General features: G+C 55.8%; 1 pseudogene; it reads right to left on the bottom strand.

Annotated features, from left to right (window-relative positions):
* Positions 1-587: 587 nt before the first annotated feature.
* Positions 588-9,495, bottom strand: LOC129480909 (NUT family member 2A-like; annotated as a pseudogene).
* Positions 9,496-12,766: the final 3,271 nt, after the last annotated feature.

The raw sequence follows: 12,766 nt of genomic DNA, 5'->3' as shown, positions 1-12,766 counted from the left end.
CGTCTCCCTTCAGCCCAGTGCCCGCGCTCTTCCTGATGAGGGTTAAGCAGGAGCAGCCTCCTCTCCCCATGTCCATGTTGCAGGCAGCTGCCTTCTGCTCACCTCCACTGAGCACAGCAAGAGCCAGCCAGCTGTCTCCAATCCCAGGATTTTCCAGGGATGCTGATAATGATTGGAGGCCCCAAGAAGCCTCCCTAAAGCAGGCAGGGCCTTGTGAGTGGGTGGTGGGAGGGATCAGGGGTTCCTCAACATCTGTCAGTCCCTGGAGCATCTGAAGGGGCTCCCTACACCAGGAGGAAAGAGTGGGGCGGTTCCCTGTGGTTCCCAGTGCCTGGCATCTGCCAGTTCCTCTGCCCTCCCTCACAGACACCCTGCACGGAGCAGCACAGAGCGGAGGGCAGAGGCAGCAGCCCCGAGAGCATTTTCCAAAACAATTACATTCATTCACATTTACACACGAGGCCCCCAATGCACTGCTTCCCACCCCCACTCCCCAGCCCCTTCCCCCCAGCCCCTCCCTTCCTGCCCTCCCCGTTCAGCCACCCTCTCCCTCCCCTCCCTCCCCTCCCCTCCAAAGCTAAGGCCCAGCAAGATCAGCACTGGGGGAGAAGAAGCTTTTGACTGCTTTGGGGCATCGGATGCCAGAGCCCCACCCTTGGGGATTGGCCCCAGAGAGCTTGCCAAGAAGGCCCTACTGGCTACAATGCTGCTTCTTCTCCTTCCTGGAGACCAAGGGGTCACCTCTTCTCTTTTGAGACCGTGAAGGGCCACCCAGCCCCCAAGCCAGGGATTGCTCCCCAGAGACCCTGAGCCCAGGCCCTGGGTGGGGTGTCTCTTCAGCAGGGGATGGGCTTCCCAAGAGAGGTCGCTTCTTGGACTTGGTGGCAGGAGATGGTGCTAGGCTGAGGTCTCTTCTCTTAGCAGATGGGGGCTGAAGAGCTCCCTGGGGTCCACACTTTTCTGGGCTGAGAAGGCCCGAGGCAGGGATGGGGCTCTGGGGTAGCCACCAGGGCAGCAGCTTGTGCTGGGAACCCAAGAGGAAGGCCAGGCTGGGAAGCTCCTCCTCCTCCTCACTTGACCCTGAGCCAGCCCACGTGACTCCCTGACAGGAGACCCTCCAGGCAGATCCAAGGCATCCTTGGTACCCAGGCCAGGGCAGATGGGTCTGTGGTCCTGGGGAGGAGAGGTTGGCCGGGCAGCCCTCAGCCCAGGGGGATCCTGACATCCCAAAAGCACAGCAGAGTGTTTGGACCTGGCCATGCCAGTGTGTGCTCTGCCTCGTCCCTGAGGGTCCCAGGCAGCCGTCTGGGGTGGGCAGGTTTCCATGCCAACCCCTTGTTGGGGGTCAGGGATGTCTCTCTCTGCTCCTTGGCCAGCTGCAAACTCGGAAGAACTAGAGTCCAACCGGGCCATGCCATGACCAGGGGCTGCCCTCGCATGCTGTTTCTCCTTCCAGGGTAGGAGGTGCTTCTCCACTAGCTGCAGGAGGAAAGGGGGCACTTACTGGCGCTGCCCCAGGTGAGCAGGGCCCAGGGTGGTGGAGACCAGGGCACTTGGGCGGGAGGCAGGGAGGCCTGAGGCAGCTGGGCTTTAAGTCAAAGAGAAAGGGTGTGGCTCTGCTGGGCATCCCGTTGGGCCTCACAGCAGCTTGCATGCTGACTCCCTTCCCTGGCTCCTCTCCATCCTACTCCCTCTGAACCTGCATCTTCCCACCCCGGAGTGGCTCCCCAAGAAGCCGGGCATCCCTAGCCGGGGGGGTTAGACAATCAGGTGGGCCTTGTGTGCCAGGTCCCTCCTGCCCCTGGGGTACCTGGGCAAGGGTGAGTCCTTCCTCCTGCTCCAGCTCCTGGCTTAGGGCAAAGAAATCCATCTGTGGATCTGGGGAAAGCAATTCTTCCAGGAATCGGGGGTGAAGGACGGCCTCCACCTGGAAACAGAAGGAAGAAGGCATGAGCCTCCTGGGCAGGGAGTAGCCTGGAGCCAAGGACACCTGGAGGAGATGCAGAAAGCTGCCAGTGCCCCATCCCCACCCTCCTGGGGCTGTCTCATATCATGGTGACCACCAGCTACAGACACAGACCACAGACCTGGTAGCATACACACACACAGACAGAGACATACAAACCACACACAGACACACAAACAGACCCACATATGACACAGGAAAAGACACAGACACAGGTAACATACACACTCCACACTCACACCCACACAGACACACAAAGACACACAGTAACCACAGACACAAACACACAGCAACACACAGACACACACAATCATATACATAGACACTCAAATCCATGGAAATACACACACTGCTGAGTAGCTAAGGAACAGAGCTTAATTCCAAGGACCTGGGAGTGCCACCCCCTGGAATCCTGCAGGCCCCAGCACTCCAGGCCAGCCCACCTTGGTGACGAAGTCTTTCTGGGAACACAGTTTGTCAATGTAGCTCAGGAGGCCCGGGTCTGGGGGCGTCCAGTCCTCTTCCTGTGGCTGCTTCACTTCGCCCTCTTCCCATTGTTTCTCAGGCTCCCCCATGGCCCCGAGGGAAGGCCCCAGCAGCTCCTCCATGATGTCCACATGCTCCTGCACCAGTTCTGGGGGAATCTCATCAGGGACCTCGGTCTCTGCTGCTCTCTGGGGCCTGGGTGGTGGCAGGTGGGCCTTGGTCTCCACTGGCCTCTGGGTCCTGGGTGGTGGCAGGCAGGCAGTCGGGGCCTTGGGGCCGGCCTTGCTGGGAAGGCACACTGAGGCAGAGAGGGAGGAGGATGGGCGTGGTGAGGGCCGCTCCTCCTGCTTGCACCACACAGGGGAGGGCAGGGCTTGGGGATGTGAAGTGGGTCCCAGCTGGGTCAGGACCACCTGAACCACAGCGCCCCTGGAGGAGGCAGGAGGGGCACATCTGAGACAGCATTGCTTGGGAGGAAGTTTGGAGCCACCAATATGCCGTGTTCTCTCCCTGCTCATCCCTACTTCCTGGGCAGAGCATATGTGGAGTTTTGGACAGGCGAGGGGAGAGAGTAGCTAGGAAACTTGACCAGGTCGATACCCAACATGTGCTCCCAGAAGCTGTCCTGTTGGAGGGAGCAAATCCCCTTCTTGAAGGGAAGCATGGGGTGTGGGGACAGTGGCCTCCCTTGGCCCCTTTGGCCTTTGCCATGGCTCCCGTGGGAATGTGGGAAGCCATACCTGGCTGCTTGACCACCTCAGGGGCCAGAAGTCCTTGAGGTTCAAGCCTCGGTGTGGCTGGAGGAGGCAGGCACTGGGTCCCCTTCATCCATTGCGATTTCTGACTCTGCATCTCCTCCTCAGCCTCAAACTCCAGGAACCTGGGGGTGAAGGAGGCCCAGGCTGTGCTGGGAGGGTCCAGGCCCCCTCCCCCCAGGACCAGGCAGCGGCCGAGGGCAGGAATAGGAGGGAGTGCTTCGGGTGGGCTGTCCAGGCCCTCACTGGGTCCCATCCCCCAGTCCCAGGAGGGAGCTGCTTCCAGAGCTCTGGGCTCACCCTCCCTCACCCAGCCCCTGCAGAGCCCATGGCATCAACGGGGCTTCCTGACTAAAGTCAGGGCCACGAGGTCCAGGAGGGTCCCGGAGGACCCCTCATCTGGGTTTCAGCTGTCCAGGGGTGGGGTGTGTGGCAAAAAGCATCAGGGATGATGCCCAGATGCAGGAGTCCTGAGGCTGGGACTGTGGGCCCCTGAAAGATAACCCAGGGGCACGAGGCCTGGGAGACCCCCAGTCAGGAGGAAGCAAAGCTGAGCCCAGAGGACAGGGCCCCTTTGCCCTGAGGCTGCTGTCTCTCTGTCTTCATGGAGGGGACTGCCCAGGAGCAAAGGCAGTCAGGCCAGAGATGAGTCTCACGGTGTCATGGGCGCAGGTCTCCCCAACCCAACTCCCTGGCCAGGCTGGGATGGGAGACAACCGACTTCTGGCCACTGCTGTCAGGAGCCTGCACCCCACTCTTGTGCATAGTCACTAGTGTCCCTTCTCCCCATCCCCACAGCTGAAGGTGACCCCCTTTGGGCTGTGATGCTGGCTGCTCCCGCCATGACCTCCCACGTCAAGGCAGGGGTTGGCCCCAGGCCAGGCAGGGGGTGCTTCCCAGTAGGGCAGGACAGAGACCCCAGAGCACTCTAGGTGACAGAAGCAGCTTCCTGAGGGGGCCAGGGGCCCAGAGCGTCCTGTGTTTGTCCACACCCTCCTCATGCTCTACGTTGAGAAGCCACCACAGCCACCAGGCCTCTGTCATTCACTGTCACCCTGCCATGCAGGCCCTGCTCCCAGGACCCCAGACTCACTTTTCCGCCATCTCGTAGAAGATCATCCGGTCAAAGTTGCTCGTGTGCTGCCATTCCCGCATGGCCCGCCACAGTCCCTCCTCCAGGGTCATGGTGGGCTTCCCCCGGGCCAGGGATCGGAGAACTGGGCTATAAACCAGTGCAGTCAGTCCCAGTCTATAAGCCCACCCTTCATCCCAAGCCCACCCGGTCCCAACACCTGGCCCCTGTCCTCCCCACACCTGTCCTGCCATCTATCCCTGTCCTGTTCTCCCCAATGTGGGCTCCTCAGGCCCCAGAACATGCACCCCAAGATCAAACATCAACACAAGCTACTGAGTGGCCTCTCCGACTGCCCCTCGAGTCGTCGGTGTTGAGAAGCGAACCCAGTACTATGGGTGGAACATGTGTGTCCCCAACATTCCTGTGCTGAAGCCCTCAGCACCAGTGTGTCAGTATTTGGAGGCAATCAGGGTTAGAGCAGGTCATGAGCGTGGGTCCCAGTCATGGAATCCAAGCCCCGATAAGGGCAGGAGGAGACACCTGGGCTCTTGCTCTCAGCCACAAGGAGACACAGCCAGAGACAGCTCTCTCCAGCCAGGAGGGGGGCCCTGACCAGACACCCAATCTGCTGTCACCTTGATCTGGGACTTCTGGCCTCTGGAACTGGGAGACATGAATGTGTCTTGATAAAGCACCCAGTCTACGGGATTTGTTACGGCAGAGCCTGAGCTGACTGAAACAGCGTGCACACAGAATGACCTGGGGGCGAGGGTTAAAGTGCAGGTTCCAGGGCCCCAAGACTGAGCATTTAACCAGCTTCCTGGGGACTCTGGAGCAAGGCAGCCCCGGGGGACGTAGCCTCAGGGCCCTGGAGCATGAGGAGCAGGAGCACACGTCCAGAACCAAAGCAGGGCGGTGTCCAAGCCACTGCAAGCAGCAGGTGCAGCTCCCCACATTCCCACAGGAGCCATGGCAAAGGCCTGGGAGCCTGGGCAGCTCCACTCCAAGAATCAGGGTCCTCAGTGCACCCGGACTCCGCTCCAAGGGGGAATGCAACCAGTTCCAGGGTGTGGGGACAGCGAGATTGTTGGGGATGAAGATGGGGCCGCCTTCCACCTACACCCCAGGCAGGGGACTTCCCTAGGGGAACAGCCAGTGTGCTGCACGGTGGATGTGCTCAAGCTCCCGTTTGCTCATCAGTGGGAAACACAGGGTCACAGAGGCGCTGCAGGGTGGAGAGAGGCAGGGACTGGGAATGAAACCACAAACTCTCCCAGATGCTGACGTTGCTGCCTCACAGTCACCACAGTCCATGGCCCTGGGCTGCTGGGCTTGAGGTGCACTCACAGCTATCACTGGAGCCCGTGGCTTTGGGGAGTGCTCTCCTAGATGGCCTAGTCCTGATAATGATAGTAATGGGGACAGTAATCATAATTGTTGTCATGTAATGTGTCATAGCATGTGCCAGGCACTGTGCTATGCATGTCATATGTGAGTTCAAGTTATCTCTTCGCCATCTTCTGAATGAAGCATCATTGTCCCTTTTTCTAGGTGGGATTGAGGGTGAAGATGCAAATACCTGCCCAGCATCGACCCCAGTGCAGAGCCCAAGACCATCCCTCTGTGCAGGCTCCACCGCCTCTGTGCTAACTGGACCTCAGCAGAACTGCGGGTATGTGCCAGGTTCCTGCTGGGCCCTGCAGCTCCTCCATCCAGCCCCATGTGATGGGCTCCTGGCCATCAATACTGGGTTAAAGGGGAGGCACTGTGGTGTGTACTCAAAGACCTAAACCCAAACCGTAGCTCACATCACACCAGGAACCCTCTCTGACCTGGGTCTTCTGTAAACATTGTTGTGAAAATTATTGAAAGTAAAGATTGGCTGGACTCACGGGACAGTGACGGGAAGTTGAGATGAGGCCCCTGACAGTCTGTCCTGAGCCGCAGCCAGATTAATGTTGTTGAAAACGTACCTTCCCTAGTGCAACCCATCACCCTCACAACCGCCCTGCAAGCTCCCCTGAACAGCGTGACCTCCTGTCCATCCAGCAGCCTCTTTACATGTGAGCTGCAGGACCAGCTCTGGTGCCCCTGGGACACTCACATGAGGAAGCAGGAAAGCGCTTCGGTGTCAGGACTCTGGGGAAGGTGCCTTCGGGACCAGGGGCTTGTAGTGCTGCCAGAGTTGGAAGTTCTCATAGACACTCTTGGGGTTACAGGAGTCGCCTGGTGGGGCCTTGGCCTGGGAGGAAGCCAGGCTGCCCTCTCCACGAGCCCCTTGTGGCCATGGCCCAGCATTCCCTTGGGACACGGTGGGGAGCAACTGGGCAGCCGGTGGTGGTGGTGGTGGAAGAGGAAGGTCCTGGGACCAGCCTCCCTCACAGGCCTGGGTGCCCCCAACCACCTGGGCAGCCATAACAGGCACCACAGGAGCAGCTGCCAGGAGTAGGGGAGGTGGACACGTGACACCTCCGCAGAGGGCGCCTGCCAGATGAGGGGGCCCTGAGTTAGGACCAAGGTCTGTGCCTCAGGGGCCTTCACAGGCCCCACCTCTGTCCTCATCTGGACAAAGACGTTGGAAGCCCCGGCCCCACTCAGGCCGCGGCCATCCTGTCCTGCCACCAGAGGTGTGCTGGGGAAGGCAGACAGCACCAGAGGGCTGCCTGGAAGAACCCCTGCAGTCACAAGGGGCAGCCCGTGTGCTGGGGCAGGAGCAGGTGTGGTGAAGGGCAGAGCCGTGAACACAGACTGGGTATGCTGCGGAGACAAAGGAAAGAGGTGAATGGGCTGGGGTCTCCAGGTCCACACTAGTCACTGGGGAATCAGAGGGGAGTCCCAACAGCTGAGGGCGTATGACAGGGAAACTCTGCAGCTTGCAAGTGTCCCTGAGTGTGCATCAGATGTTCTGTTCCTCCATGGAGAGTCGCTCCACTAGAGAGCCTGGCCCCGGTCACCAAGACTCTCTGACCCCTGTCTCCCAAGAAGTAATAGCCAAGCCTTCGCTGCCTGAGGGTCTCCGTCAGGTGTCCCTGGCAGACCCTGTCAGCCTCACAGGCATCTCCCAAGCCATGGGTCAGGGATGAGTCTCTCAGCGGCTTGGTGGTCCTCAGCGTGCTCAGCAACAGGTGAGAGGCCTACCCCAGGGCAGTGCTCGGCACTCAGAAGGCCGATAGGAAGCCAGAAGCTTCCGAATATTATGGTCCCATCTCCTCTTCAATCATCCTTTTCCTGAAGCTCTTGTAAACCCCTTTCTTTCCTAGCTCAAACACAACAAAAGAAAACCACTGGATGGAAATCTTTCCCAAGCCAGCGCCCTAGGAACCCTGAAGATAATCCATAACTCATCACGCCCAGCATGTAAGTGATTGTCCTGGCACCACCCACAGCAAGTGCTAAATAGGGGTCGGATTCGGGCCACCCTTTCCTCAGTACTCGATGGTCCCGGCTGCTTCCCGAGGAAGCTCTGTTCCCAGGGAGCAGGTCTCAGAGGCAGTGGTGGAGTTCCCTGGGATAGTGTCACTGCATAGCCAGCAGCAGCTGCACACGATTAGAACACAGCCAGCAAATGGCGAGCAGCAGGGCTATCAGGGGAAGTGTCTAGGGATTTTCACAGCTGCTGGTCATGTTACAATAGGTAGTGGGACAAGGAGCCCATCTCTGGGCCTTCTTCTTTGAGCTCCCAATAACTGAATATAGTGACCAACCAAGAACCAGGGGCTCTTGGGCCACGGGCCAGGTGAGGCAAAGTTGTCTGGAACTCATCCCTGTTCACTAGGACCTCACGCAGTCTCTAGTCAAGGGGAATAAGGAATACAGCACATGCAGCGCATCATTCAGGACACATATCCTAACTTAAATAATAATTATAATAATAATAAGAGAACCATCTTCCTATTTGTGCGCTACTCTCCTTCCTCTACTGAAAAGGAAACCAGCCTTTCCAGACCCTTCCACTGAGAACCAGCAAGAATCCACACCTGTCCCCTGTTCATGAGGTAGTATAAATGGAACAGGAGCAAATTCTTCATCTCCACAGTAACACAAAGTGCAGAGGACAGGCCATGAGCTAGCAGACAAGAGGAAGTGGGTCTGAAGACCTGAGTTTCCACAAAAGGGCAAACAATTCAGAACAACTCAGGAAACCCAGGCCCTGTGTAGCCTGAACTTCCCCATCTGCCCACACCCCTATTAAATCAAAGCCAACAGCTACCTGAACTGACAGAGAAGCCATCTCTGGGGAGGGAGCTCAGGGGCTCTGGGCTGTGGCAGTTACAGTAGCCCCCAGCCTCGCCCACCCAGAGGCTGTCACTACTTGCTCTGTCACAGCCCACCCACCCAACAGTTTCCTGGCTGAGACCACTTCTCCCCACTCCTCCCTAAGATCTAGAAAACTCCAGTCCAAATCCCTCTGAACACTATGGAAGGGCACCTTCCAGGTGCCTGAAGACACGGCACAGGGTTCAGGCTTTCTGTCATCCTCCTGGGGCCACCAGCACAACACCATCCCACCACTCCCTACAAACACACAATGACGTGACCTGTCTCCTTCTAGAAAGGAGCAACCCATCCACTCTGTCCTTTCCCCTACAAGGTGTATTCCCCCAGGCATCTTGGTCCACCTCTAAGGAGCCATCCTCCCTAAACACAGACTCAGGGTGCCATGGCCATCCCCAGGTGTGATGTCCTTGGGGACATCCAGTTGCTCCCTCCCTCCTCAACATCAGCCCTATCAACTGTCCCCAGGGGCAGTGTCAAATTTGAATTCCCAAGGAGTTGAGGCATGGCAGACTCGGATAATGCTCCCATCCCTACAGGCTCACCTCCATTTGAAGCCATCCCCTCAGGCTGGGCACTGACAACCACTGTCTGGCAGTTTCTGCAATGAGAAAAGTCAAGGGTAAGACCCAGAGAGTGACCTGGCTCAGCAGATGCTCCTGAGTCCAACTGGAGCAGGTAAAATTTGAAAGTAAACAGGTTTGGAACATAGGACCCCAGACATTCTGCAGAGGGGGAGGGGCAGTGGGCAGCTGGTAGGGGTGGGGGACATTCTGTGAAGAGCTTCGGCCATTAGGCAAGAACCTGAGTTTCCTTTCCAACTGGAAGGCAGCAACAGAGATGGTGTGCGCCTCTTTAGGCAACTTTTAAATTGTCCTTCTGACTCACAGCAAAAGCTTCTACCTGATGTCCCCTTTACTTCCATTCTTTATCGACAGACCTACTTTTGTGCCAATCAACCCATGCTCCTTCCCATTTTGGCTCTTTCCCACTCTTGATGAATTTCAACAGGGGCTGCACTTGGTGAACAAAATTCAAAACACGTTTTCAGTCTGAGAAACACAGGGGTTCTTAGGAAGGCAAGGGGACTGGGTGTTTGAAATCAGGATGGTCTCAGCCGATCCAGGCTATTAGGTGGCTGTGTGCTCATCATTGTTTAGGAAGCAATCCTTGTGCCCCCAGGTCATGTATGTTGCTGGAATCTCTGTCCACACCAGCAGGCCAGCCTTACTTCCCAGCTCCTTTGCTGGAAAGCCTCAGTCCAGGAAAGAGTGGCTACGCGACCTACAGCACTGAGACCAGAAATCCTTTCATTTTGTTTCCCAGCATATTGTGATGGTGTTAAATGTTTATTTTTTATCTTTTGAATGATTTTAATTTAACCAAGCAATACTTTTCATGGCTCCAAATTCAAACGTGCACAGTGGAATAGGCAATGACCAGCCTTCCTCCCATCTCTTTTCCCTGGCCACCACATTTTCTTTCCTGGAGGAAACAGGTGTTATCTGATTGTTTCTCATCTTCACTGACACACACCCTGGCTGGCCTCTCTCAGCTCACTGTTGGCCTCATCTTCACCATACATTCCTCTGTTTGGAATCCAGTGTCATCGTATGTGGTTCTCTGCGTGGGAATTATTGTAGCCTGTCTTTAAAAAAAACTTCATTCTCATTTCCACACTGAGAATCACTGTCCGTTTATTAGTGTCAAAATGACAGGAAAGAGCACTCATGTTCTGTGTTGCGAACATGGGGAGTGTTAGGAAACTGGTCAAAGGAGATAAGGAGCGACTATGCAGAGCACAGCAGCAAAATCTTCCGAGACACACACGTCACTCCCTGCTGGGCAGGGTAATTTTGCATGATGGGAGGGTGTCGGGGAAGGGAAGAGGCCTTCAGCCAGACCGGTGCACACTGCGAACATTCACTGAAGCACATCCTGTTGGCACTTACGAAGCATTTGTCCCTTTCGAAGACATTTGGACTCAAGAAGGCAGAGTCGCAGGAAAATGTAACAGGGGGCACACTGCAGGGGCAGGTGGCGGATTGCAAGTCTCAAGCCCAGGGTTCTCCCCTCCTTGCCCCAGTTGTGTGAGAAAGTCATTTCCTAACTCCCGTCCAATATCCTCATGAGTTCTCGGTTTTGTCCCAACTCTAAACCTGAATGGTCCAGCAAGCATTTCTATGAAATGCCTCCACAGTGGCCACTGGGAGGGGAGTGACCTCCACGCAGTGCCTGCCTGTCTGGGTGCTCCCAGGCCTTTTGTCCTCTGAGACAGAACTGCCTTCTTACACGCAGCCCTCTTCTGCTGCGCAACTCTACCTCGATCTTAGCTGAGCAGATCAACGGAGGGCAGCAATTCAAGCAAAATCATGGTAAACTTACCAAAACAAAACCAAACCAAACACACCGTAAACGCTTTGGAGATCTTTCTGAGGACTTGATCTTTTATCACGGGGCAAACTTAAATGATTTTCAATCACTAACTTCATCTAAGAGGGATGTTGAAGCAAAATATCATACTCAGATACTGAAGAAGAGCAGAATTATTGGTTGCTTCCTCCCTTGTCAAGTCAGTCAACCGATGCTTTCTCAAGATTCTCACACATGGCTTTGATACAGGATTTGAATGAGTCTTTTTCTGAGCCAGTGATACAAAAAATATACTGTGGAACATTGTCTTGTCTTAATTCTGCAATCGCATCTGTGCATGTTTGAAGTCCTAGACCCCAGGAGGAGAGACAATCAAATTAGCCAAAGGTAATTTGTGAAGACTGGCCATGGCAGGTGGTGGCTAAAAGTCCTCTGGCCCCTGCTCTCTGAGCATCCCCACAGAAAGTCCTGGGCCGCACTGACTGCTGAAAAAGAACATCTCAGGGCTTGGATCTCCTGTTCAGAGGACACATGCTCTTCCACCCAGTAGAGGAATGGCGGCTCCATGCTGTGTCCTGCAGAGCTCTCAGTCTCTGCACTTGAGGCCCTGGGCCTGAACAGACGTGAAGGCTCTTCGGTGTTATCACGTGGAGATAGATAATAGGAATCCTGCAAATGAGCAGAAAGGATGTGACGATTAAAGTTTCTTCTGAAGCTATTACAAACTCAAGTCAGTGAGTTGCTTCTCTACTAGTTTTTTATTGCCAACTGGAATTCTGCACTGTGTTGCAGAGTCAGGGGTGGGGGAGCGTGGAATTGTTCCCTTACTATCTGCTGCTTTATCGACCGAAATTGATGAAGGCTACAACCAAAACATTTCTAGAAATCATTTGAAGGCGGTAGCAAAAACTCTGGGAATGGAGTCAGAAGAAAGTATATTTTGGAGTGTGTTTTCAGGTCTAAAATTCTTTGCCAGAAATATTCTTTAATAGAACCTCCAGACTGAGTAAGAAAACAGGGCATACTATTTTTTGAAAGGCATAAGCAGGAATGAAATAAATGCCGTCCAAAGGGAATGCAAGACATGCAATTCGAGGATACTTTGCTTTAGGATAAACCCTCCAAAGGTAAACCTTTCAGCAAGGGTGTTACCTAAGTGCATGGGCTGCAGGTTTGTATTACCGAAAATTAGGAGAGGTGATTGGGGACGCGCTGGTTTCTCAGAGGCACGGTCATGGAGTTTCCAATGAGGAGGCGTTGTCTGGCCCCAGGAAGCGCCCAGGTGCAACTTCCCTCCATTTCCCCATCTCCACCTGGGCCCTCCCAGGGCGGGGCTCCTGGCCTGCCCCGTGCGCCTGCGCGCGAGCCTTGAGGCGGGCGGGGTTCCAGCGCGAGGCCAGCGGTCCTCAACCGCTCCCAGCACGTGTTGTCGGCGGTTCATGGCAGGGAGACACGCAGCGCGAGAGCAAAGGGCGGTTACCCAACGGCCTTCGCTCTCATGGCGTCCTACTTGGTGTTACCTAAAGCCAAGGGCGATTAGAAGAAGGTAATCGCCTCCTGGTCATGCTCCCACTGGTCACCAGTGTCCGCGGGGCGACCCCACATTGTGGCCAGAGCAGGCCTATGGCTGTGCTTAAGGCGGGAGCGTTCATAGCTTTCCTAGCGGGGGCCCTGCGGGACGCCCAGGCCGCGCTCCTTTCCCTTGCTCACCTGGCACTGAAGTGAGGGGGGAGGTGTAACAATGCAGTTGGAACCCCAAAGTGTGTCTTGGCCGTGGCTTTCACATTCCAAACAATGCAAAAGTTTGAGGAAAACCTCAGCAGTTGAAACCGTGAT

The sequence above is a fragment of the Symphalangus syndactylus genome, chromosome 4, assembly GCF_028878055.3.
Source record: "Symphalangus syndactylus isolate Jambi chromosome 4, NHGRI_mSymSyn1-v2.1_pri, whole genome shotgun sequence".
NCBI classification, from domain to species: domain Eukaryota; kingdom Metazoa; phylum Chordata; class Mammalia; order Primates; family Hylobatidae; genus Symphalangus; species Symphalangus syndactylus.
This window is presented reverse-complemented; position numbering and strand designations above follow the sequence as displayed.